This window comes from Schistocerca piceifrons, chromosome X (assembly GCF_021461385.2).
Source record: "Schistocerca piceifrons isolate TAMUIC-IGC-003096 chromosome X, iqSchPice1.1, whole genome shotgun sequence".
In the NCBI taxonomy this organism is placed as follows: Eukaryota; Metazoa; Arthropoda; class Insecta; order Orthoptera; family Acrididae; genus Schistocerca; species Schistocerca piceifrons.
In genome coordinates, this window is record NC_060149.1 from 115,890,238 (window position 1) to 115,915,592 (window position 25,355).

Sequence of the window (25,355 nt, forward strand, 5' to 3'; positions counted from 1 at the left end):
AGTAAGGACTAATGTTTATAATTTTATTAGCTACCAATACGGTAAGCTGACACGTTACCAAGGAGCTACCGATCTCTTCTTTTTAGCGCAACGGTCGAATAGGCCTACCGTAGTAGAAGAACGAACATTAAACTGGAAAAAGCAGATACTGGAAGGTACACCCACTCGCTTTTGTAAACTGCACGAAAGGACTTGGAAAAATATGACAATCAGCTGATACGTTTCTCTCAACTGAAAACTATGGAGAAACCAGGTAGCGTTCTAAGTAATTACAAATAAATACATCCATTTTCAGTATTTTTAGTATGTGCTTCGCCACGAATAGGTACAGGCTTGCATCTGGAGAATTCTTGTAAATCTCGAGCAACTATGGCTGGAAGGCAATAGTTTAGGGACCGACTGGAACATCAAATGGCAGGTGCGGGGGATGCTCATATTTTGCAAACGAGAGGCAGGTTTCTGACACCGTTCGCAGGCTAGAAGGCACGGCCCGGGGGAAACTGTATACAAATGAGAAGTAATCAAGGGAGCCCAGGGCGCCGACGTGCTACGAAGAACCGATACGTTTCAGTCACAACAGCGCCTAGTGACTTGTGTGTAGGGGCCGAAGCGGGCTGACGAAAGCTGATGTTGTAATTATCAAAGAGCACTCCACTTACCCCCTCCAAATGACCTTCGTCAGAGGAGTAAGAAAAAGATGTATAAATAAGCGAACCCCGAGACTCAAAGCACACAATCGTGTCGCCATTTTGTCCGCATCTGGAACCGGAGAGACTGACGATTGTTTTAACTTCTGGCCAACAGCAACGACCTATTGGTGATGGATACCGACGGCCAACCGGCCTGCTGAAGCTACCTCCAAACTCTACTGTATAGACGCGTAATTGTTGTGAAATGATAAGTAAATCAAGACCCTAAGCTGTCGACAGTCGTTGATATACATCACCGGGGACAGTTGAAAATGTGTGCCCCAACCGGGACTCGAACCCGGGATCTCCTGCTTACATGGCAGACGCTCTATCCATCTGAGCCACCGAGGGAACAGAGAATACTGCGACTGCAGGGATTTATCCCTTGCACGCTCCCCGTGAGACCCACATTCCCCACTGAATGTCCACACACTACATTCGTAGTGCCGCTGCCCACTACACTCATTACACGCGGCAGACAATCTTACCGAGCGGCGTAAGAGTTCGGGCAATGCGTGTGCATCCAGCGCAGAAGAAGAAGGTTAATGGCACGTTAGCCTTAACTATATGAAGATGGTATCTGTTCTTTCGGACATGTCCGGAAGAACAGATACCATCTTCATATACGTAATTGTTTTGGTGGGGCACGTCGCACTTCGGACCTGCACTGGCGTGAGAAGCGAGAGGGCTACTGGCCTCCGCTCTCTGGATGACATCCTGCCGCGGAAGAAATGTGTGTGTGTGTGTGTGTGTGTGTGTGTGAATTGCTAAGGTACCAAACTGCTGAGGCCATCGGTCCCTAGGCTTACCCACTACTTAAACTAACTGACGCTATGGAGAAAACACGCATCCATGCCCGAGGGAGGACTCGAACCTCCAGCGAGAGAGCCCGCGCAGTCCGTGACATGGCGCCTCAAACCACGCGGCCACGTTCGGCGGCTGCAAGCTACCGTACATAGGGGTGGGGCGAGGTGCGAACTCGCCGCCTCCCGGATGCAGAGCTGTCTACGGGCGCTGAACGAGCTCACTCCAACGACGTCGATGGACAGATTTCCTTCGGCGCTCTATGTGGATTCCACGAGTCCCGCTTGAGGGAGCAGTCAGCCGTGTTCCGGGCCACGGGCACAGTTAACGCACGCGGCGGCCGCGTGGCCGTGGCGCGAGTAGGATCGCTACGTCCGCAAGGTTGGGCAACCGGACGCCGACGCTGCGGATCCCGGCATTCGCATTGGCGCTGACGCACGCATGGTGCGCGCCGCCATCGTTGAGCTCACCTTCGATGTAAAAAAGTGGCATGACACTCTTCCCTGTGCTTCTCTGCACCCTTCTACATCTACATACATACTCCGCAATCCACCATACGGTGCGTGGCGGAGGGTACCTCGTACCACAACTAGCATCTTCTCTCCCTGTTCCACTCCCAAACAGAACGAGGGAAAAATGACTGCCTATATGCTTCTGTACGAGCTCTAATCTCTCTTATCTTATCTTTGCGGTCTTTCCGCGAAATATAAGTTGCTGGCAGGAAAATTGTACTGCAGTCAGCCTCAAATGCTGGCTCTCTAAATTTCCTCAGTAGCGATTCACGAAAAGAACGCCTCCTTTCTTCCAGAGACTCCCACCCGAGTTCCTGAAGCATTTCTGTAGCACTCGCGTGATGATCAAATCTACCAGTAACAAATCTAGCAGCCCGCCTCTGAATTGCTTCTATGTCCTCTCTCAATCCGACCTAATAGGGATCCCAAACGCTCGAGCAGTACCCATGAATAGGTCGTATTAGTGTTTTATAAGCGGTCTCCTTTACAGATGAACCACATCTTCCCAAAATTCTACCAATGAACCGAAGACGACTATCCACCTTCCCCACAACTGCCGTTACATGCTTCTCCCACTTCATATCGCTCTGCAATGTTACGGCCAAATATTTAATAGACGCGACTGTGTCAAGAGTACTACTAATGGAGTATTGAAACATTACGGGATACTTTTTCCTATTCATCTGCATTAATTTACATTTATCTATATTTAGAGTTAGCTGCCATTCTTTACACCAATCACAAATACTCTCCAAGTCATCTTGTATCCTCCTGCAGTCACTCAACGACGACACCTCCCCGTACACCACAGCATCATCAGCAAACAGCCGCACATTGCGATCCACCCTATCCAAAAGATCATTTATGTAGATAGAAAACAACAGCGGACCTACCACACTTCACTCTGGCACTCCAGATGGTACCCTCACCTCCGATGAACACTCACCATCGACAACGTACTGGGTTCTATTACTTAAGAAGTCTTCGAGCCACTCATATAATTGGGAACCAATCCCATATGCTCGTACCTTAGTTAGGAGTCTGCAGTGGGGCACCGAGTCAAACGCTTTCCGGAAGTCAGGGAATATGGCATCCGACTGATACCCTTCATCCATGGTTCGGAAGATATCATGTGAAAAAAGGGCGAGTTGCGTTTCGCAGGAGCGATGCTTTCTAAAGCCGTGCTGACGCATGGACAGCAATCTCTATATCTCAAGGAAATTCATTATATTCGAACTGAGAATATGTTCGAGGATCCTGCAACAAACCGAATTTAAGGATATTGGTCTGTAATTTTGAGGATCCGTCCTCCTACCCTTCTTATATACAGGCGTCACCTGCGCTTTTTTCCAGTCGCTCGGGACTTTATCTTGGGCAAGAGATTCGCGATAAATGCAAGCTAAGTAAAGGAGCCAATGCAGTAGAGTACTCTCTGTAAAACCGAGCTAGAATCCCATCAGGACCTGGTGAGTTATTTATTTTCAACCCATTCAGCTGCTTCACAACGCCAGGGATGCCTATCACCCTTCGGCGTGAGTCATTCCTCTCTCACCTCTCGGTCGTTCTGACATATTACAACCCCTAAGTCGGGGGTTGTAACGATTTGGTATCAGGAAGTGGTCTCTTCGCTCTCCAGCACAATAAGTTTCGTCGGAAAATGTCCGTCCACGTCCAACACGACGTTTTGGTGATAGACTTGGTTCTGGCGAGAGAATTGGTTTTGGTGAGTGGATAGTGAGGCAGTGGCACTTGACTCAGGTACCAGTTCAGAATAATGTGGCGATGTGAGTCTAAGTTTTATTTACATTATTTTTTATGTTTGCTCTCGTTGTCAGAGTTAGTTGTGTGAGCCACGGTACAAGATGCTTAGAGTTACTTTTGTCAAGCCACAGGAGCCCGTGGACTTGCCTTTGTTTACAGATAATGGTGGACGGGATAACTTAATACCAGTGAGGTGCCCATTTTGCAATTCGTCTGGGTACGAGTTGCCGTGTACCAGAGCTGAAACAGCTGTTTGTTCTGTGTATAGGCTTACTGGTCATCTGTCTAGAAGTGTGTGTAGATGAGTGTAGTGTGTAGATGAGTGTCGATGGGGGATGATTCGCTGGAGGGATTAATTTGTGTTTACAGTTTTTTATGTAGAGTTGAATGGAAATTTATGTTTTGTCTTGTTTAAAAAAATCGGTTGCGTAAAACTGGAAGTAGAGTACGCAAAATGGTGGAAACACGTGCTGCTACCACAGATACAGTTGCTACTATAGCTCGGCTAGTGCAAGCGTTAACAGAGCAATTTGAGAGTACGAAGGAGAGAAATTTCGAACTTAACCGGGAGTTAGAGGCTCGCAAGGAGAGTAATGATCAGTCGCAATCAGAGTCGCGGGAAGGTATGTCTGGATTGAGAGCGCCTGTATTATCCAGCAGTGGTTGCACTGATTAATCCCTTCTCGGGCAAGGCAAAGGTGGACGTGACAATTTTCGTTAAGGGTGCTGGAGATTTTGTGGAAGCACATGGGTGCTCAGATGAAGTTACCCTGTATGTTGCTAATATTCGTTTGGCGGGGGATGCCAAAATATATGTTGTCTACTACTAGACACTGCGCAAAGTACGCCGGCCGCTGTGAACGAGCGGTTCTAGGTGCTTCTGTCTGGAACCACGTGACCGCTACGGTCGCAGGTTCGAATCCTGCCTCGAGCATGGCTGTGTGTGATGTCCTTAGGTTAGTTAGCTTTAAGTAGTTCTAAGTTCTAGGGGGCTGATGACCTCAGATGTTAAGTTCCATAGTGCTCAGAGCCATTTGAATCATATTTTGAAGCGCCACAGACCGCTAGTGTTGTGAACACTGCCACTTCTGAACTTGGGCATGCGCAATTCTCTGTTAGTGGACTCTAAATTATTTGGGCCAGGGTATGTTTTTGCCTCTCACTGAACACACCACTCAAAAATCTCTTATGGAATAACTCACCACTTAGAAATTATTGATTGCACAAAAGTGGGTAGTAAGAATAACATGTGGTATTCACCCGCCATCATGCAGGTACCTCTTAAAGGAATTAGGCATGTTAACTACACCATAACACACATATTCGGCGATGGAATTTGTCACAATTAATCATCATGAGAAGAACAGTGATGTCTACACTTACAAAGCTAGAAGAAATAAGACATTCATTTTCCATTATTAAAGTTGTCAGTAACTCAGTAAGGAGCTCAGTACTCAGCAACAAAATTTTATGATCATTTTCCAAATAACATAAAATGTCTGACAGGTAACAAAGCAGGTTTTAAATCTAACCGAAAATTCCATGGACGAATTTCTATTAGAAAAAAACGACCCTTGGTTTTAAGTGTGGTTGCGTGAGTAGGATTGAAAATAATGTGTTCATTAATGTTAACAATAATCATGAATGCGTATCTTCTAAACTGACTCGTTGCACATCATTTCGAGAAAAGAATTGTCCAAATTATCTACGGAACATGTAAGTAATTAACTAACTGACTATGTCTGTCGTGGACTGAATTCGCTAAGTCCTCGATTTCTCAGAAAATCTTAACTTGTGAGCATAATGAGTGCAAGTAAGTTTTTCCCTTTTTCAAGTATTCTATAGAAATCATCTGATACGAAATGGATTGTTTGACCCCGATTCAGTACCTTGCAGAAGTAGTCGTACTTACCTCCTAAAGGAAGACACAGCTGTTTCGTTAAAACAGAAAGAAATATATTCCTCAAAAATTTCTAAGAAAAGGTAGGTAGAAATTTAACAGGGAGGCCACGACCACCTGAAATGCTGCGATTGGTCAGCACAACCAGACGTCACTGGGGAGGCAGGCGTGTTCGGAACTTCAGCTCTCCGTTGCACTAAGCGTTGAGCGTGATGATGTTTCTGCGATATTAGCCATAGCTCTGACTAACAATTGCACATTTTTAGCTGTGGTACATTTTAAAACTACTGCTGTCCTAATAAGTCAAGCTGAAAGAGCTGTATAGTAACAGTGCTAAAGATAGAATCAAACTGCTCAAATGAAAAGAATGTGGCAGAGATATTTTCACCCTCCCATGTGGTTTGATATATTTACCGATTAAAATAATTACCAGATCAACATAAATACCATTTGACCATAGTAAGGTTTCAATTAAAATATGCCACCCAAACAAGGTCGGTTTTACCTTAAAGGATATTAGCGCCAGATGTTTAATTGGCGAATGCTAAAAGAAAGGCAGTACAGAGCTGGTTTCATTTTGCTGCATCACTTCTAGTAGACCCCCATTTAGTTTTCCTGTTTGGTCGTCTGACACGAAAGGAAGTCCTTGTCCTCACATACATGAAAAATACTTCTTTTGTTAATACTGTCAAACTGAAATGTATGCAGAATGAGATTTTCACTCTGCAGCGGAGTGTGCGCTGATATGAAACTTCCTGGCAGATTAAAACTGTGTGCCCGACCGAGACTCGAACTCAGGACCTTTGCCTTTCGCGGGCAAGTGCTCTACCAACTGAGCTACCGAAGCACGACGGACGCCCGGTACTCACAGCTTTACTTCTGCCATTTTTTGAAAATGTATGATTATTTCGATCACTTCTTTCTGTTTAAAATTCTATCTTCGTACAAAGTTGCAAAAATATACGTCAGCTCTAGCAATATAGTCAGACATTAAGGTAATGGAGCTGTGAGACTTCCATAAGAAACCACAGTAGTCCGGTATTGATAAGCGATTTCTTTTGCGGCAGACTGACAATTGACTACTGAACTCCCAGTAAACTGTCAATGTTCTTGCACATGAAGGCCACATCTTCATTGAAACATGCTGAACTGTTGAAGTCAATATTTAGAACATAGTTCTCTTCGCCTCTATTCTTGCCAGTATTACCGATGAAACCAGCAATTAGTTTGACGCGTAACTGTGTGGAAATAAAATTTTCCTAATCAGCGTTGATCTTTCTACTAAGGTGTTTCGTTCCTTGCATTACGTGCAGTTGCTCCCAAAGCATATAATTATTTGAGGAGACAAAAGCATCCTTTGCCATGCCATCGAACGATCCACCGATGAACGAAGCAACTTGAGTGTAGTCAACGGATTTTATAAGATGAACAATTTTACATGAACTGGAGCAGATTTATTTAAATTCTTATCTGAAATATTTGTTCTGTCTTCTTTTTAAAATTAACGCAAAAAGCTGAAAGTTACATCTGCTGATGTAATACTTCAGGGGCTGATTTTCCGCAAGTTATTTGCGACAGGGAAGCAGGCAAAACCTTACGGCCTCTACGTCCCAATGACTAGCAAGCTACTAAAAGGAACTATAAAAAGATCAAGAAGGAGCTAGACTAAGCATTGCAACTTTTGCTTGAGACATGACAGCAAAACAATTGAAATTATGGAATATCGTCGACTATTCACAAACAATATGTATTTGTCAAACCCTGCGGGTCGTGACAGGATAGCGCAGTTGTTCTGTAATGCCCCCGGAATTGAAATTGTCAAGACACTAAAAACACTATAGGCGGTTACTTCTGCAGCAGTTCCACCCCTAAAATTTTACCCCTTGATATGATTTATAGTTGATCGTGATGGTGTGTACTAACGGAAAAGGAATCGGACTGTAATTCGTTTGCCGACGGGGTGGCCCAGCGGTTCTAGGCGCTACTGTCTGGAACCGCGCGACCGCTACGGTCGGAGGTTCGAATCCTGCCTCGGGCATGGATGTGTGTGACGTCCTTAGGTTAGTTAGGTTTAAGTAGTTCTAAGTTGTAGGGGACTGATGACCTCAGATGTTAAGTCCCAAAGTGCTCAGAGCCAATTTGTAATTCGTTTCCTGAAGGATTACCTATTGAAAGGAGTTCAACAGACGTTCTAGCGGGAATCGAACCAAAAACATTATAGCTGAAAGTTAAAGATGCAGTCATGTAAATCAAACACGGTCACCAAACTATTTAGGCAAAAGTGGTTTCAAGTAAATATACAGTAAAAAAGTTAACTAATCACTGCATTAAACTCTAAGTCAATGAGATATTTGCCTGGTATTTGGGTTCGAAAGAACAACAGCACCTACAAACATGTAATAGCAAAGTAACTAACCGTGAGCAATACACACAAACCTTTAAATATATTGGCAACAAATTATTTGACACTAACGTACATCTACATCTACATGATTACTCTGTAATTCACAACTAAGTGCCTGGCAGATGGTTCATCGAGCTACCTTTAAGTTACTTCTCTACCGTTGCAGTCTCGAAAAGCGAGCAGGAAAAACGCACACTTAAATCTTCCCGTGCGAGCTCTGATTTCTCTTACTTTATTATGGTAATCACTTCTCCTTATGTATTTGGGCGCCAACAAAATATTTTCACAATCTGAGGAGAAAGTTGGTGATTGAAATTTCATGAAAAGGTCCTGCCACAACCAAAAACGCCTTTGTACTCGATTTATCTGAGCAATAACGCAGATTCTCTCTCACTGACGGTCTAACCGACGCTCTACAGTTCGTAAAGGGTTATTCTAATTACAATGCATCAATTAACAGTGATTTTGAAATAATTATCAGGATATTATACTTACTATGATGGGCACTATTTGTTTTCATGGGAGGCATATAACCCTTTGAATTGTACAGGGCCCGCATCTCGTGGTCGTGCGGTAGCGTTCTCGCTTCCCACGCCCGGGTTCCCGGGTTCGATTCCCGGCGGGGTCAGGGATTCTCTCTGCCTCGTGATGGCTGGGTGTTGTGTGATGTCCTTAGGTTAGTTAGGTTTAGGTAGTTCTAAGTTCTAGGGGACTGATGACCATAGATGTTAAGTCCCATAGTGCTCAGAGCCATTTGAACCATTTGAATTGTACAGGACGTGGGTGATGTATAGGAACCCTGAATACGTTAATAGTGTTACTTATTTCCATTAACATTTTCAAGTATTTTCAAGTGCGCAGATGTTTCTAGAATAATTAATGAGCCTTTCAGAAACTTTCCCTGTAAAGTTACTAAAAAATCTCATCATAGGGGGCCCCAGAAACTGATCCGCCTACAGACTGGCTTTTGAACTAATACTTCTAACACGACACAGTAACAATACACACACAAACACAAAATACAAACAAAAGCTCTATTACAAATCTGCAATGTATATCAGGTAGTTGTAGGCCTGTAATGTTGTGGCCTATGTGAGGTGCTGGACGAGCTGCTTTCATACCCCTAAGATGCTATAAGTCCGATCCCTGTTTAATTACACAGAATGGACCGTCCTCAAAAAATAATGCAAATTTAAGAAAAATGTAATGTTTCAGAAGGGAAACGTGTCATTGAATGACAACTATTACGGGAGACCCAATCAAGCATGAAAATCTTTGTGCCACACCACACGTGGATATATTACTGTAGGTGTCATCTATCTACAACAGAAACAAGTGATCACTGCAACAATTTGGTTTTTGGTTTACTACCGTAAAGCATCAACATATACATTACACACTGAGATAAGTATGTGCACATTTAATAAATGGGGTATGGATTGTAATTGAGAAATCTAGCCTTGGCAAAGGTGAATGAACACAGTAAAAGCATAATCACGAAGATGAATCGTGGATACGGCCAATGACTTCAAGAATGGTCGGTGTTTTAAAGAAAGAACTTGGAAAAATAAGCACGAACACCAGCAGAATAGCCAAAGTGCATAATGGAAGCAACTAACTGACTGCAAACATTAAACCTGCGCAATTAAACACTGCTCAAAGTTAACTAGCCTCTTGTCCCCCTTTAATTCGGTGATCGCATCGCCGGCTCATTCTTACCACTCACATACAGGGTGGAATACAGCGGCTGTAATGGGTGAAAATTCTGAGACCTCTGTACTAATATGGAGACATCCTTCTGCACGACAGCAAGTGTCATTTCAGCCGCTGTCTGGCTGCAGGTGTCGTCTCCTCCATCCTCTGGCAGCAAATATCCTCTGACTTAACCCTTCCAAACTTGGCTGTATCTGCAAGTATAGGAACCTTGGCAGCCAAATGCAGAACACTTTGCGTGTTCCGAAAATGGTTCAAATGGCTCTGAGCACTATGCGACTTAACATCTGAGGTCCTCAGTCCCCTAGAACTCAGAACTACTTAAACCTAACTAACCTAAGGACACCACACACATCCATGCCCGAGGCAGGATTCGAACCTACGACCGTAGCGATCGCGCGGTTCCAGACTGAAGCGCCTAGAACCGCTCGGTCACAGCGGCCGGCCGTGTTCCGACCAATAATAATTTTGTAAATAAGTTAAAAAGATTCCCATTTCGGTGGATTTTGTCATGGTTAACAGATGATGGGCTGCAAGATGGGGAGGAAGGCAGAAAATCTCTCCCATTCCATGACAGGTTCCTAAAAATGGCATCTCGAACGGCTTACGCGTAGGCACACACGGGAATGTGCGTGTTCTGCAGCCAGTCAGAGAAACCATAGCAAGGAACTTAACATTCTTTCATAGCGAGGCTGCAGAGAAAAGGCAGAGCACACACTTCTGTTCTGGCGTCTGCACCTGACTTCACACATTATCTTTCCAAAAGGACTTCTTTAGGCAACTAGTAGAATGGAATATTTCACTGATGTGACAAATGTCATGGGATAGCGATATGCTTATATACAGGGTTATTACAAATGATTGAAGCGATTACACAGCTCTACAATAACTTTATTATTTGAGATATTTTCACAATGCTTTGCACACACATACAAAAAATCAAAAAGCTTTTTAGGCATTCACAAATGTTCGATATGTGCCCCTTTAGTGATTCGGCAGACATCAAGCCGATAATCAAGTTCCTCCCACACTCGGCGCAGCATTTTGGTGAATTGCGAATTTGCTGCACGAATGCGTGAGGATTCTCTACCGCCCAGATTCGCACATTGTGTCTGTTCACTTCACCATTAAGAAAAAATGTTGCTTCATCACTGAAAACAAGTTTCGCACTGAACGCGTCCTCTTCCATGAGCTGTTGCAACCGCGCCGAAAATTCAAAGCGTTGACTTTGTCATCGGCTGTCAGGGCTTGTAGCAATGGTAAACGGTAAGGCTTCTGCTTTAGCCTTTTCCGTAAGATTTTCCAAACCGTCGGCTGTGGTACGTTTAGCTCCCTGCTTGCTTTATTCGTCGACTTCCGCGGGCTACGCGTGAAACTTGCCCGCACGCGTTCAACCGTTTCTTCGCTCGCTGCAGGCCGACCCGTTGATTTCCCCTTACAGAGGCATCCAGAAGCTTTAAACTTCGCATACCATCGCCGAATGGAGTTAGCAGTTGGTGGATCTTTGTTGAACTTCGTCCTGAAGTGTCGTTGCACTGTTATGACTGACTGATGTGAGTGCATTTCAAGCACGACATACGCTTTCTCGGCTCCTGTCGCCATTTTGTCTCACTGCGCTCTCGAGAGCTCTGGTGGCAGAAACCTGAAGTGCGGCTTCAGCCGAACAAAACTTTATGAGTTTTTCTACTTATCTGTAGTGTGTCGTGACCATATGTCAATGAATGGAGCTACAGTGAATTTATGAAATCGCTTCAATCATTTGTAATAGCCCTGTACATATGGTGGAAGTGTCATGTACACAAGCCACAAAAGGGTAGTCCGTTGGCAGAACTATCAGTTTTACTCAGGCGATTCATGCGAAAAGGCTTCCGAAGTGATTACGATCGCACGACAGGAATTAATAGACTTTGAACGCAGAATGGTAGTTGGAGCTAGACGCATGGGACATTCCATTTAGGAAGTAATTAGGGAATTCAGTATCCCAAGATCCACTCTGTCAAAAGTGTGCCGAGAATATCAAATTTTAGATATTACCTTTCACCACGACAACACAGTAGCCGACGGCCTTCACTTAACGACCGAGAGCAGCGGTCTCTGCGTAGAGTTGTCAGTATTAAAAGACAAGAAAAACTGCGTGAAGTAACTGCAGCAATCAACGTGGGATGTACGGCAAACGTATCTGTTAGGACAGTCCTGCGAAATTTGACATTATGGGTTTGGGCTACAGAAGACAGATGCGAGGGCCTTTGCTAGCAGCACGACGTTGCCCGCAACGTCTCTCCTGCGTTAGTAACAATATCGGTTGGGTCCTGGACGACTGGAAAACCGTGGCCTGCTGAAATGTGTTCCGATTTCAGTTCGTAAGAGTTGATGGTAGGGTACGAGTGCGGCGCAGACCCCACGAAGCCATGGACCCAACTTGTCAGCTACTACAAAAATGGTTCAAATGGCTCTGAGCACTTTGGGACTTAACTGCTGAGGATATCAGTCCCCTAGAGCTTAGAACTACTTAAACCTAACTAACCTACGGACATCACACACACCCATGCCCGAGGCAGGATGCGAACCTGCAACCGTAGCAGTCGCTCGGTTCCGGACTGAAGCGCCTAGAACGGCTCGGCCACCGCTGCCGGCTCAACTAGTGCAAGCTAGTGGTGGCTCCATAACGGTGTGGGCTGTGTTTGCACGGAATGCACTGGGTCCTCTGGAAATGGCTATGTTCGGCTACTTGCAGACCATTTGCAGCCATTCATGGACTTTATATTCTCCAACTACGGTGGGATTTTTATAAATGACAATGTGCCATGTCACCCAGCCACAATTGTTCGCGATTGGTTTGAATATATTTTGGGCAATTTGAGAGAATGATTTGACCACCCATTGAACATTTACAGAACATAATCGAGAGATCAGTTCGTGCACAAAATCTTGCACCGGCAGCGCTTTCGCAGTTATGAGCAGCATGGTTCAATATTTCTGCAGGGGACTAAATGGCTCTGAGAACTATGCGACTTCTGAGGTCATCAGCCGCCTAGAACTTAGAACTAATTAAACCTAACTAACCTAAGGGCATCACACACATCCATGTCGCTCGGCTCCAGACTGTAGCGCCTAGAACCGCACGGCCACTCCGGCCGGCCCCGCAGGGGACTTCCAACGACTTTCTGAGTCCGTGCCACGCCGAGTTGCTGCACTAGACCGGACAAAAGGAGGTCCGATACGATATAAGGAGACATCCTATGACTTTTGTCACCTCACCGTATGCCAGACAGGCTGAATCTTGAACCACCCAGAGTGCAGAGATGGAACGATGTGAATTCAAAACTGTACCTGCTCTGAAAGACAGTTCTCAGCTCTAAACATGTTTGCTACCTCTGCTTATCGTTCTAAGCAACCTTCTGTGTCGCTTGAGCCACCTAGAAAGAGCTCTCCAAGGGTGCAGAATATAACAGGTCCCTTACCGTAATAAAAGGAAAGGAAGAGAAGACGTAACTAACTGGGCAGTGACTCATACTGTTGAATATTGTCTGTAGTTTTGATGCAGTATTGAAGCATCGATTACAGTGATCATGGAGATGTGCATATAGCATTATAAAATAAGTTGCAAGACAGTTTGGGGATAAGCTGCCACATAACACCTATATCTGATTTTCGGAACCACTGCTTTACTATGCAAAGTTTAAGTACTTTGCGTTAATTTTAATGTTAATTGAAATTATAATTAATTCGAATAATTAATTGAAATCAATAAACTCAGTTAAACATCATTTAAACATGTATTTGTTGCTGTACGTTGATTTAGGCACTTTGATATTCACATGGAGCACTCCTTAGAAAAGTTTAAATAACCAACTGAGAAAATTATTACTTCGTGAAACTTAGCGGAACTTTGAAACGATATTGTTCATATAGCTCATCATTTATGAAAAAACTGAGAACTTCTCAGTAACAGTAAAAGGAACTCGAAGATAAATGATTAAGGATAAATCAGGTTTCACGAGACAAAATTAAAACTAAAACACTTACTTTTTGTAGCGATGGCAAGCTTCTGATCCGTTCGCGAAAATATTAAGATAGTATCTACTTTTCCTGCAGCTAATTGCAGTGGCGCTCTTCTGTGGCGTCAGAGAAAAGCCGCAGGATGCAATCACGATTCTTGATGTAATTATCTACTTGGCGTCGGAATTACTTGTTTCAGTGCAACCCAATAAATCCCACGGTACAACGGCAAATAATAATCCAAGACATATTTATTCCGCTTTGACTGCAATCTTTGCCTCGCTAAGTATTCATGATGTAAGCTCGTTGGATAATGCTACAAAAATTTCTCGTGCACCTTCACGCCGAACCGCCCCTTCGCGCCCTAAGCTTTTTGGTTACTCCAAGTCTTACATAATTTACAATCCTAGAGTCCCTAAGCATGAACCAGTTATATTCATACAATAATTTATACATATACATCACATAAAATAGAGTTTAGAAAGGACATTTACAAAAATGTTTTTGGTTAGATAAAGTTACGGTGTTCGATTAGGATAAGGAGGGATGAGATTTTGATGAGCTGGTAGAGATCCATGTGGGGAATGCTAAACAGATGCGGAAAGCAAGGTGGAGTGCATGACCTTGAACTATTTGGAGTGAATATCCTTGCAACATTTGTATAGGAAAGGATGGGTTGGACGAAGGTTTTCTAGGTGTGGAGGACAGAGGAAGGGGCCGAGCGGTTCTAGGCGCTTCAGTCTGGAACCGCGCTACCGCTACGGTCGCAGGTTCGAATCCTGCCTCGGGCATGGATGTGTGTGACGTCCTTAGGTTAGTTAGGTTTAAGTAGTTCTAAGTTCTAGGGGACTGATGACCTCAGATGTTAAGTCCCATAGTGCTCAGAACCATTTGAACCATTTGACAGTGGAAGGGTATAATCCTCAAGGGCGGCCAGTTAATAGTTTTAGTCTATTGTGAGCTTTTTGCTTGACAATTAGTAGGTTAGCTTTCCATGTTAGTTGCCAGTTAACGGTTAATTCAAGATATTTTACTGTATTAGTTAGCTAGATAGGACATATCTTCTTCTCTTATTTTTTTTAAATAAACAGTTGTTTCTACATTAGCTTAGAGCTTATGGTTCGGCAGAGCAAACGAAAATGCACCCGTTTAACACCGCGTAAAGTCTGTATGCAATTGACAGTTCGTTTTGAGCACGTGTGCTCTCAGCATGCGGCAGCTATGAGTAATGCTGACAGCCGTACTCCTGGAGAGCAGTTCTTACACTTATAGGACACTGATTGGCATGTCCACCCAAGAGAGGGCAGTACGGATATGCCTCATATGATTCTCGAGATTCTGACTATTTTTCTTGCGACTATCGAGCGAGATAACTTCCCATCCATAGCTGAACGTTCACGCTCATAGACGGCAACATAAGTAAACAGGTAGTGGAATCTGGTAACACTCGCCTGTCGGAGCCAGCATTTCCATATTCTGCTGGTTGACAGCATACATAAGACCGATAATTGATTGACTTATGCAGACTGTAAAGTCTTCGGCCTATAACCTAAATCAATATAATGTTTCAATCCAAATGGTTCAAATGGCTCTGAGCACTATGGGACTTAACATCTGAGGTCATCAGTCCCCTAGAACTTAGAACTACTTAAACCTAACTAACGTAAGGACATCACACACATCCATGGCCGAGGTTGGATTCGAACCTGCGGCCGTAGCGGTGGCGCGGTTCCAGACTGAAGCGCCTAGAACTGCTCGGCCACAATGTTTCAATTAAATATGCACATAACACAGTGCTCGCAACACCCTAACTTTGCTTGTAGTTTTCCGATTTGTTTGATACTAGACATATTACATAGAACATATTTCTGAGTGATTCCAATAAAGGTTCTATTACACGTTTTGAGGTGTTGTATACGGGACTTAGTAGATAAGGTTTTGATAAGGAACTTACGTCCGGTAATCTGAGAGCCTGCGGCCCATCGAACGTTGGCTGGAGTGAGGAAGCACGCATCTGACGTTTGAGCTTAGTACAGCCACTGACATGGTACACATGTACCGTTTATTTTACCTTTTATGCGAGTCTTTTGCCCTTCTGGGCGTTCTGTATTAATGTTGGACCATCCCTCATTAGGCAGTTTGTAGTTTTAGTGGGTGCCGAAGAAGGAGTGGTTATCCGCGCCGAAACCTAGGTCAACATCCGGTTTCTATTTGCAATCGAGGCGGATTCTTTATAATCATTAAATTATTCACGATTGCTGACGCGCTGCAATGTTAAAAGTTTTCTCACCCCCCCCCCCCCCCCCCGCTCGTCCTCCCCCCTCCCCCCCCCACCTACCCCATTCCTCGTTAACCAAAAAATTAATAGACTTTTCTTTGTCGCTGAAAGCTATTACTGCATGAATTTTCTTTGGTCTTTGAAGGTGCTCTATTTTAGTCCCCATCCAGATGTTGAGCGATGGCGCATATCTCGAGGTTGTCGGTAATTCAGTTGCTTACAGTGGTCCCAGTGTATATGAATACATTGGTGGAGGAACAGCTGCCCACGACACCACTGAGAGTAGTGGTACAGATCATGATAACACTGGTTGCGACATGACATATCGTCTACAAGCACTGATGATTGATTTTGGAAATATATGGTATTTAATATAGCAGCATTGTAGTGCAGTGGCTGAGTATACGCGAATCTGCCACGGCCAGTGGGTGCGGCGACATGCGGTGGAGCATGGCTGAGAAAAGCAGTGGCATTGCTCTCACACTCCCTTCTGTCATATTCAAACGTGGTGCATTAACATCAGTTCTGCCATCAGCGTGCCCAAGGCCAGATTTATATTGTTCGCATTTGAACACCTGCAGCTCAAACTACTACAGGTGCAGGAAAGCATGATATGTCGTGTTAAAGAGAAGGTGAAAGTGATTTTGTTGTTATGCATAAACGCTCTGTAATTTATGTGTGAGGGAAGTTCCATTGGTGACAAGATTTATTGAACTGGAATTTAATGATTAATTAATAACTTTTGCACATGAGACAAGCTATCGAAATGGAACGCTCTTCAATGCACATAGATAAAATTTATGTAGTTTTAGTGAGGAGTTTGGCTTTGACTAAGCGAGCAAAAGAAAGCAAAAGAAAGTCAAAATAAAGAATGGATGAAATTACAGGTGAAAATGAGGGCCTCAGAAATGATTTCAGTAAACAGAACAAGAAAAAAATAGAATATCTTACAAGGGATTGGTATGCAGATTAGGGATGTAGAATGGAAATTATTGTTGTTGTCCAGAGACTGGTTTGATGCAGCTCTTCATGCTACTCTATCATGTGCAAGATTCTTTACCTCCCAGTACCTACTGCAACCTACATCCTTCTGAATCTGTTTAGTGTATTCATCTCTTGGTCTCCCTCTACGATTTTTACCCTCCACGCTGCCCTCTAATACTAAATTGGTGATCCCCTGATGCCTCAGAATATGCCCCACCAACCGATCCCTTCTTCTAGTCAAGTTGTGCCACAAATTTCTCTTCTCTCCAATTCTATTCAATACCTCTTCATTAGTTATGTGATCTACCCATCTAATCTTCAGCATTCTTCTGTAGCACCACAATTCGAAAGCTTCTATTCTCTTCTTGTCCAAACTATTTATCGTCCACGTTTCACTTCCACACATGCCTACACTCCACACAAATACTTTCAAAAACGACTTCCTGACACTTAAATCTACACTCGATGTTAACAAATTTCTCTTCTTCAGAAACGCTTTCCTTGCCATTGCCAGTCTACATTTTATATCCTCTCTACTTCGACTATCATCAGTTATTTTGCTCCCAAATAGCAAAACTCATTTACTACTTTAAGGGTCTCATATCCTAATTTAATTCCTGCAGCATCGCCCGATTTAATTCGACTACATTCCATTTTTCTCGTTTTGCTTTTGTTGATGTTCATATTACATCCTCCTTTCAAGACCCTGTCCATTCCGTTCAGCTGCTCTTCCAAGTCCTTTGCTGTCTCTGACATGTCATTGGCGAACATCAACGTTTTTATTCCTTCTCCATGGATTTTAATTCCAATTCCAAATTTTTCTTTTGTTTCCTTTACTACTTGCTTAATATACAGATTGAATAACATCGGGGAGAGGCTACAACCCTGTCTCACTCCCTTCCAAACCACTGCTTCCCTTTCATGCCACTCGACTCTTATAACTACCATCTGGTTTCTGTACAAATTGTAAATAGCCTTTCGCTCCCCGTATGTTACCCCAGCCACCTACAGAATTCAAAAATTTGGAAATTAGCAGATTGAATTTATGTGATGGAGAAGGATCTGCAGGGAAGGACAGATGCTGTGCGAACAGGTTGTGATAATCTCTGCAAATGTTGTAAGCTCCGCGCTATGTCTTTCTGTATGAAATTTATCCCAAATTTACCTCCCACTGTATAATAAAGTCTACGTATTACCAAAACTACGTACCCACAAACTGTTATCCAACTTAAATTCGTATGCTAACGTTTGACTAAACAGAACCTAATTTGAATTCAGCTGTAACTGGTCTGAATAGAACTTATCTTTATACTAAATGCGCAACAGAAGCAAAACAATTATCTGGCCCTAACCAAAATTTCCACTTACCCCTCATCTTGGTTGCAGATTTCTCGAAAGCACAACAGCAAGCTGGCAGCGTTTCAGCTAGATTTCTACTCTTAAATAAAATTTCCACACAATATTCAATCTGTTGCATACCATATGGTGCAATGTGTTAATGTCTAATGATGAACCTTTAAACAGTAGGATGGGGAGAGTAACTATTCCTATGAAATGACGTTCCAAGTGACGATTTTAGAATGAAGTATGTATTCAGAAAGACAGAGTAAAACGTCTAGTGTTCTTCACACATAACAATGGTCTGAACAATACTAACTTAAAATGAACAATGACTTAAAAAGGGTACAATGTTAACAGAGAATTTCAAACCAAACAGCTTAATTAGTTAATATGTTAATGAATGTCTCATGGAAGTGGGGGTGGTCCTTCTCTGGTGGCCAGCTTTGAGCAAGTGAATAAAGTTAACTAGCTACCAATTATCATTTCTGCAAATTATATGCGCAGTGCTGCAGTCTTACCTAAAACTACTTCCCCTTAAAAAATAACGTCATTCAGAATTTATATTCCTTTCACCTTTCAACACATACATCATATTCATCCTTGCTGTCATTTATAATATAACTTCCTTTATCTAACGGATAGAACCACAAGTCAACAGAGCACTACTAAGTACGTCCACCACCTAGCACACTTAAACTAGGAATGTATCAGACTGCGCAGGGGCAAACACTGTGCCACTTCAAGACCAAAGACGGTAATGTAACTTGCTCTCTCTCTGACATCCACAATCATAACTTACAAAAAACAGAAAGACATGCACACTTCACAATGTCTCAAGTTTGGGTTGAAACTAGATAGAGTCACTTTCATTACTTCGTTCAAGCGGTGTACCTGGTTGAAAAAAGTACACTGTTGTAAATAATGTAAAGAGGGTGAGGCAAAGCCTTTGTATCGCTCCTGTCTGGAGCCTGTGTATCGTGAGAATGATTCATGCGTGCACAGTGACAGGCGGTTTGAAGCGGTTTAAGTCGAGTACGTAGTTCTAATTTTCATCGACCAGAGTACCGTAGCGGATAGACACATTCAAGAAACAGATCAAGAGAATGTTTTTGTGAATTGTTCTGTTTATTTCTTGAACACTTTTTTTGTTTATGTATGTTTGTACAGTGTTGTATATGTTTTTAGTAGAGTGAATGATGCGTAAGTGTGGTCTAAAGTAAATATGTACATCATTGTTATACTGACAAACGCTGCACGAGACAGCGTAAGAAAATTTTAAGACAGTGTGTATGCAGACGACGGTGAATTTTTGTATCATAGTATGTTAAATAAGTATATGGTGAAAGTTAATTCGAGTGCAAATGATAATAGTTAATAACGTAACGTACAAATAAAATATCAGAATGTTAGACATTTATTTCGGGAAAAGGTAAAAAACGAAAGTGTGTTGTTTGTTGATTGGTTAGTCATGAAAAGTCCGGACTAACGTGGGAGAATAATATTTTTCTATTGGCTTTAAAGAAAACTGATCAATCAGAACGGAGAATTCGTCGTGCGTCTTTTCTCTTCGAGATAGAGAATGCTTACAGCAGTCTAAAGTAGTCGGAGCCCAGAATTTCAATGGTACGTTCATGTGTAGTGTGAGCTCCGAAGGAAGTTATATTTTGCCGGTTTTAATTTTGCTACCTGTCTAATGCATTAGACACCGCTAATCTTAATAGTGTGGAGAGCATAAGAACAATCCGTGTTTAGTAGCTGTTCAGATTTCGGGAAATACGTTACCATAAACGTGCTAACATGAATGAACAGGGTTCGTGCATGACTGTGTTACGACTAGCACGGGCTTGGCAGTGAACTTGCAATTCTGAACTTCAGAATGTAATGAAGTGTTACTAGTATTTCCACCTTTCATTCAAAATTAAGACCTTTTCCCGATTTTTGGAATAGTTACGTTGTATGCAGCCTGCTGCGAATCGCAGTATGGTAGGTTTCTGCTCGGCTAACCTATCGGCGATCTGCTGCGACGAGTTCACAGGTTGGTGCTGGTAAAATCCCAGAAAGGAGCCGCGCCGTCGCAAGAGCTTCTGAGATCTGTTCATTAAGACATTTTTAGAAACCGCAGTTTTCGGTAATATTGTGGAGAATGTTACAAATCTTCACAAAATTCACTTACACTACTGGCCGTTAAAACTGCTACACCAAGAAGAAATGCAGATGATAAACGGGTACTCATTGGACATATATATTATACTAGAACTGAAATGTGATTACATTTTCACGTAATTTGGGTGCATATGTCCTGAGAAATCTGTACCCAGCATAACCACCTCTGCCCGTAATAACGGCCTTGATACGCCTGGGCATTGAGTCAAACAGAGCTTGGATGGCGTGTTCAGGTACAGCTGCCCATGCAGCTTCAACACGATACCACAGTTAATCAAGAGTAGTGACTGGCGTATTGTGACAAGCCAGTTGCTCCGCCACCACTGACCAGACGTTTGTAGTTGATGAGAGATATGGAGAACGTGCTGGCCAGGGCAGCAGTCGAACATTTTCTGTATCCAGAAAGGCCCGTACAGGACACGCAACATGCGGTCGTGCATTATCCTGCTGAAATGTAGGGTTTCGCAGGGATCGAATGAAGGGTAGAGCCACGGGTCGTAACACATCTGAAATGTAACGTCCACTGTTCAAAGTGCCGTCAATGCGAACAAGAGGTGACCGAGACGTGTAACCAATGGCACCCCATACCATCACGCCGGGTGATACGCCAGTATGGCGATGACGAATACACGCTTCCAATGTGCGTTCACCGCGATGTTGCCAAACACGGATGCGACCATCATGATGCTGTAAACAGAACCTGGATTCATCCGAAAAAATGACGTTTTGCCATTCGTGCATCCAGGTTCGTCGTTGAATACACAATCGCAGGCGCTCCTGCCTGTGATGCAGCATCAAGGGTAACTGCAGCCATGGTCTCCGACCTGATAGTCCATGCTGCTGCAAACGTAGTCGAACTGTTCGTGCAGACGGTCGTTGTCTTGCAAAACGTCCCCATCTGTTGACTCAGGGATCGAGACGTGGCTGCACGATCCGTTACAGCCAGGCGGATAAGATGCCTGTCATCTCGACTGCTAGTGATACGAGGCCGTTGGGATCCAGCACGGCGTGCCGTATTACCCTCCTGAACCCACCGATTCCATATTCTGCTAACAGTCATTGGATCTTGACCAACGCGAGCAGCAGTGTCGCGATACGATTAACCGCAGTCGCGATAGGCAACAATCCGACTATCAAAGTCGAAACGTGATGGCACGCATTTCTCCTCCTTACACGAGGCATCACAACAACGTTTGAGCAGGCAACGCCGGTCAACTGCTGTTTGTGTATGAGAAATCGGTTGGAAACTTTCCTCATGTCAGCACGTTGTAGATGTCACCACTGGCGCCAATGTTGTGTGTATGCTCTGAAAAGCTAATCATTTGCATATCACAGCATCTTCTTCCTGTCGGCTAAATTTCGCGTCTGTAGCACGTCATCTTCGTGGTGTAGCAGTTTTAATGGCCGGTAGTGTAGTTACCCATTTGGAAGGTCGTTATGGCGCAAGGGATTAATCACCAGGCCGAAATTTGAACGGGCCACAAGCTTCTATAAAGAATATGTTGCTCTAGAGGTGACCAAGTCTTTGATAGTGTTCACGAAACCCGTTTATGTTGCTGTGTACATGCTGGACCCATCCAAACTCCATGTGTACCAGTTCCATTATGAGTTTGCAGAAACTCATTTCACAGATCCAAAGCTAGTTTATTTAGACGTAAACAGCTTAACTAATTGGTTGAAGGATTCCAATTCATGTGAAATAATAAGGTGCCACGTCGGCACATTCGACACTTCTGGATATACAGCCAATAATCCTTATGGCATGAAGCCTTCAAACAAGAGCATTAATACACAAACCATAAAGTGACAGGTACTATCCTTCGACGGGCACAGGGAGTGCATCGTACAGCATCAGTGGCTCTCACAGTTGATTACTTGGAATCTTGGAATGCCTGCTGGGTGGTGATGACAGTGTTATACCTCCATCCCCGCTTATGGTGCAACAAGTCAGCATTCAGTTGTGAAGACATGAGGGCATACTGTATCGCAGGTGGGAATCCGTGTGTCACAACAAGATGACAAGTAGATCATGTGTGTGTGTGTGTGTGTGTGTGTGTGTGTGTGTGTGTGAGAGAGAGAGAGAGAGAGAGAGAGAGAGAGAGAGAGAGAGAGAATGGTTATACTGATTGCACAATATGGTGTCAGTTACGTTGTAAATATAACATGACATGCTGGACTCATTCTGACACTACGAAACCTGTTTAAAGTTTTGATAACATACATAAGTACGTCAACATAATCTGTGATTCTGGCTGAAGTGGTGAAGAAATATAATTGCGTCAACCTTACCTGCTTGACGGTATAAACTGCAAATAAATTGTAACAACAACTTGTTTGCAAAACAACAACAGTAAATAAAAAGAGTGCGCCAAGACAACTGAGTAAGAGTTTCATGGGAAAATTGTATTAAAATGTATATACTGTATACTGAAAGATCTAGTCAAAAAACTTAATAATTTGTTGCCATACATCGTTGGTCTTATTTTACAACTTATACCATGACTGCTAAACCCTATCACAATAACTTATAAACTGATGTATTACCCCGTATTATTACTTGTGAAAGTCAAATGTATGTGCTAAATGCAGTAGAGGGTTAGTGGTGTATAAGTTGAAATATCTAGGGAGGTTGTCACAATATTAAGTACTGTTCTCGCGACTCGTTTTGTTACTGATGTTACGTTAGTGGAGTGTGATTTGTTGTGTACAAGTTTACTCCTTCAGATATCTTCAAATTTATTCTGAATGCTGTTAGTACTCTTTCTCAATATCAGCAATCTGAGAGTTGTATGTACTGGAAATCATAAAATACCTACAAGTAACCACCCAAAGCCTCCGAAAGTGGAATGACTACATAAAGCAAATGCATATGCCTGCATCATATTCATTGGCGGAGTCTTAAGGAAATGTAATTCATCTGCGAAAGAAGTGGCTTACAGAACTATTATTCGATCGATTTTTTGACTGTTACTCAGCAGCCTGGGACCCTTCTCAGGCCATATTACTAGTGCAGCACCTACAAGATCGTTTAATAAGCATTACTCTTATGGTATATGCAATAAGAGCGATGCGCTGTGCATCTCGGAGACATTTACTATTGAAGCTCTGAGGGTGTACGTTCTGTGCAATATATTACTTCCTTCCTTATATGTCTCACAAAATGGCCATTACCATAAATTAGAGCTAATACGGAGGTTATCCAGCAATCAGTCTTTTCTTGCAAATGGAGCAGATATGAGATGCTATTATAAGGTAGCATCTGGGCGCTCCATATATAATAGTTTGTATAGACAGTAGGATTGTCTCCAAAATCTGTTGTCTTTCCTCCATGGAATGCTATATTAATGTCCATTACCAGGCGTTTGGATTCTTTAGATCAGATAGTGTATGTAAATTGTAGATTGCACATCACTAAGATGGAAGCAACTTCTTCCATAAATAGCAGACACAGAATGGCGTTGGCAGTGGAAGTCTGAATCTGCAGAAGTGATGTGTATACTGGTGGCGTCAGCACAGCATGGATGGATCAACCTACAGAAAATATTCTCTCGCAGTTTTGCTTCTTTATAATAACAACGTTATTACTGTCCATGTCCTATCTTAATGGTGGTGGCAGCGGCACAAGAATGGGAATCTGTTTAAACGTGAGATATTAGAGTAAATTAGCTATGTCTTGCGTGTGATCTGCATTGTGTGTACATTCATTCTGTATAAATGCATTACTTGGACTTATTTCTTTAGGTGTTGTTTGACGGCATTGAAGTTAAGTCAAAATTGGAAAAATAAAATGTCAGCAGATGCCAGGTCTGGAGAGTACGGAAGATGAGGCAGAACAGTGATTTCGTTTTTTGTGCAATAGTGACGTACCAACAGGAATGCATGTGCTGGTGCGTTATCATGATGCAAGAGTCATGAATTATCTCGCTACATTTCAGTCCGTTTCCTTCTCACATTTTCTCGCAGGCGTCTCAACACGTCTCGATAGTATCACAGATTTACAGTTTTTCCCTGTGGCGCGAATTCATGTTCAACGAATCCTTCAAAGTCGTCGGGAGACGTCCGGCAAGGGTCATCTTTAACTTCCGTCTGGCCATTTTTAAACCGTGCGAACCATTCGTAACACCGAGTGCTGCTTAAGCACTCACCTGCGTAAGCTTCCTTCGTCATTTGGTGTGTCTCTGTAAAGGTTTTCTTGAGTTTGATGCAAAATTTGATACAGAGGCGTTGTTCCTCCAGCTTTGCCGTCTCGAAATTCGCAAACTGTGAGACACAACGTTCAATACAGCACTGAACAGTAACTATAGACACACAACAATGAAACTTCCGGCAGTTACACATTAAACACAGGTGTGTGCTGGGATGCCAATTGCATTTCGCCCCAACACACCATTGGCGCGAAATTACGAATGTTCTGGAATTCTTTGAACTGGCCTCGTATGTCGGGAATATAGTGATAGACACAGCGGCAGATAGGGTTGCCTACGGGTTTATCAACTCTATTTAAATTGGAATAGGTAGTATCCACAACAGAGTAAAAGAACCCCATAGTAGTCGATTACAAGATCAGTGGTAATCACCAAAAACCTGTCCTCTTATTTAAATATCTAGGGTAATACCGTAAAGCAATATGAAAAGTAACAAATATGTGAAGTCAGCAGTGATGAATGCGGATAGAATGGACTTAGATTTTTTGGAAGGCTTCCGGAAAAGTTATAAGCATCTGTACCAGAAACGACACAAAGACGTTATTGCAACTAATTATAGACTACTGCCCCAAGATTTACAGTCTGTGACAAACATGCTTGAC

The 25,355-nt window shown here is 43.0% G+C and overlaps 1 non-coding gene across 1 annotated transcript; it reads right to left on the minus strand.

The window, feature by feature from the left end:
- Positions 1–966: 966 nt before the first annotated feature.
- Positions 967–1,040, minus strand: Trnat-ugu. The gene has a single exon. It is a non-coding gene; the product is annotated as a tRNA-Thr (tRNA).
- Between the last annotated feature and the right edge of the window lie 24,315 nt (positions 1,041–25,355).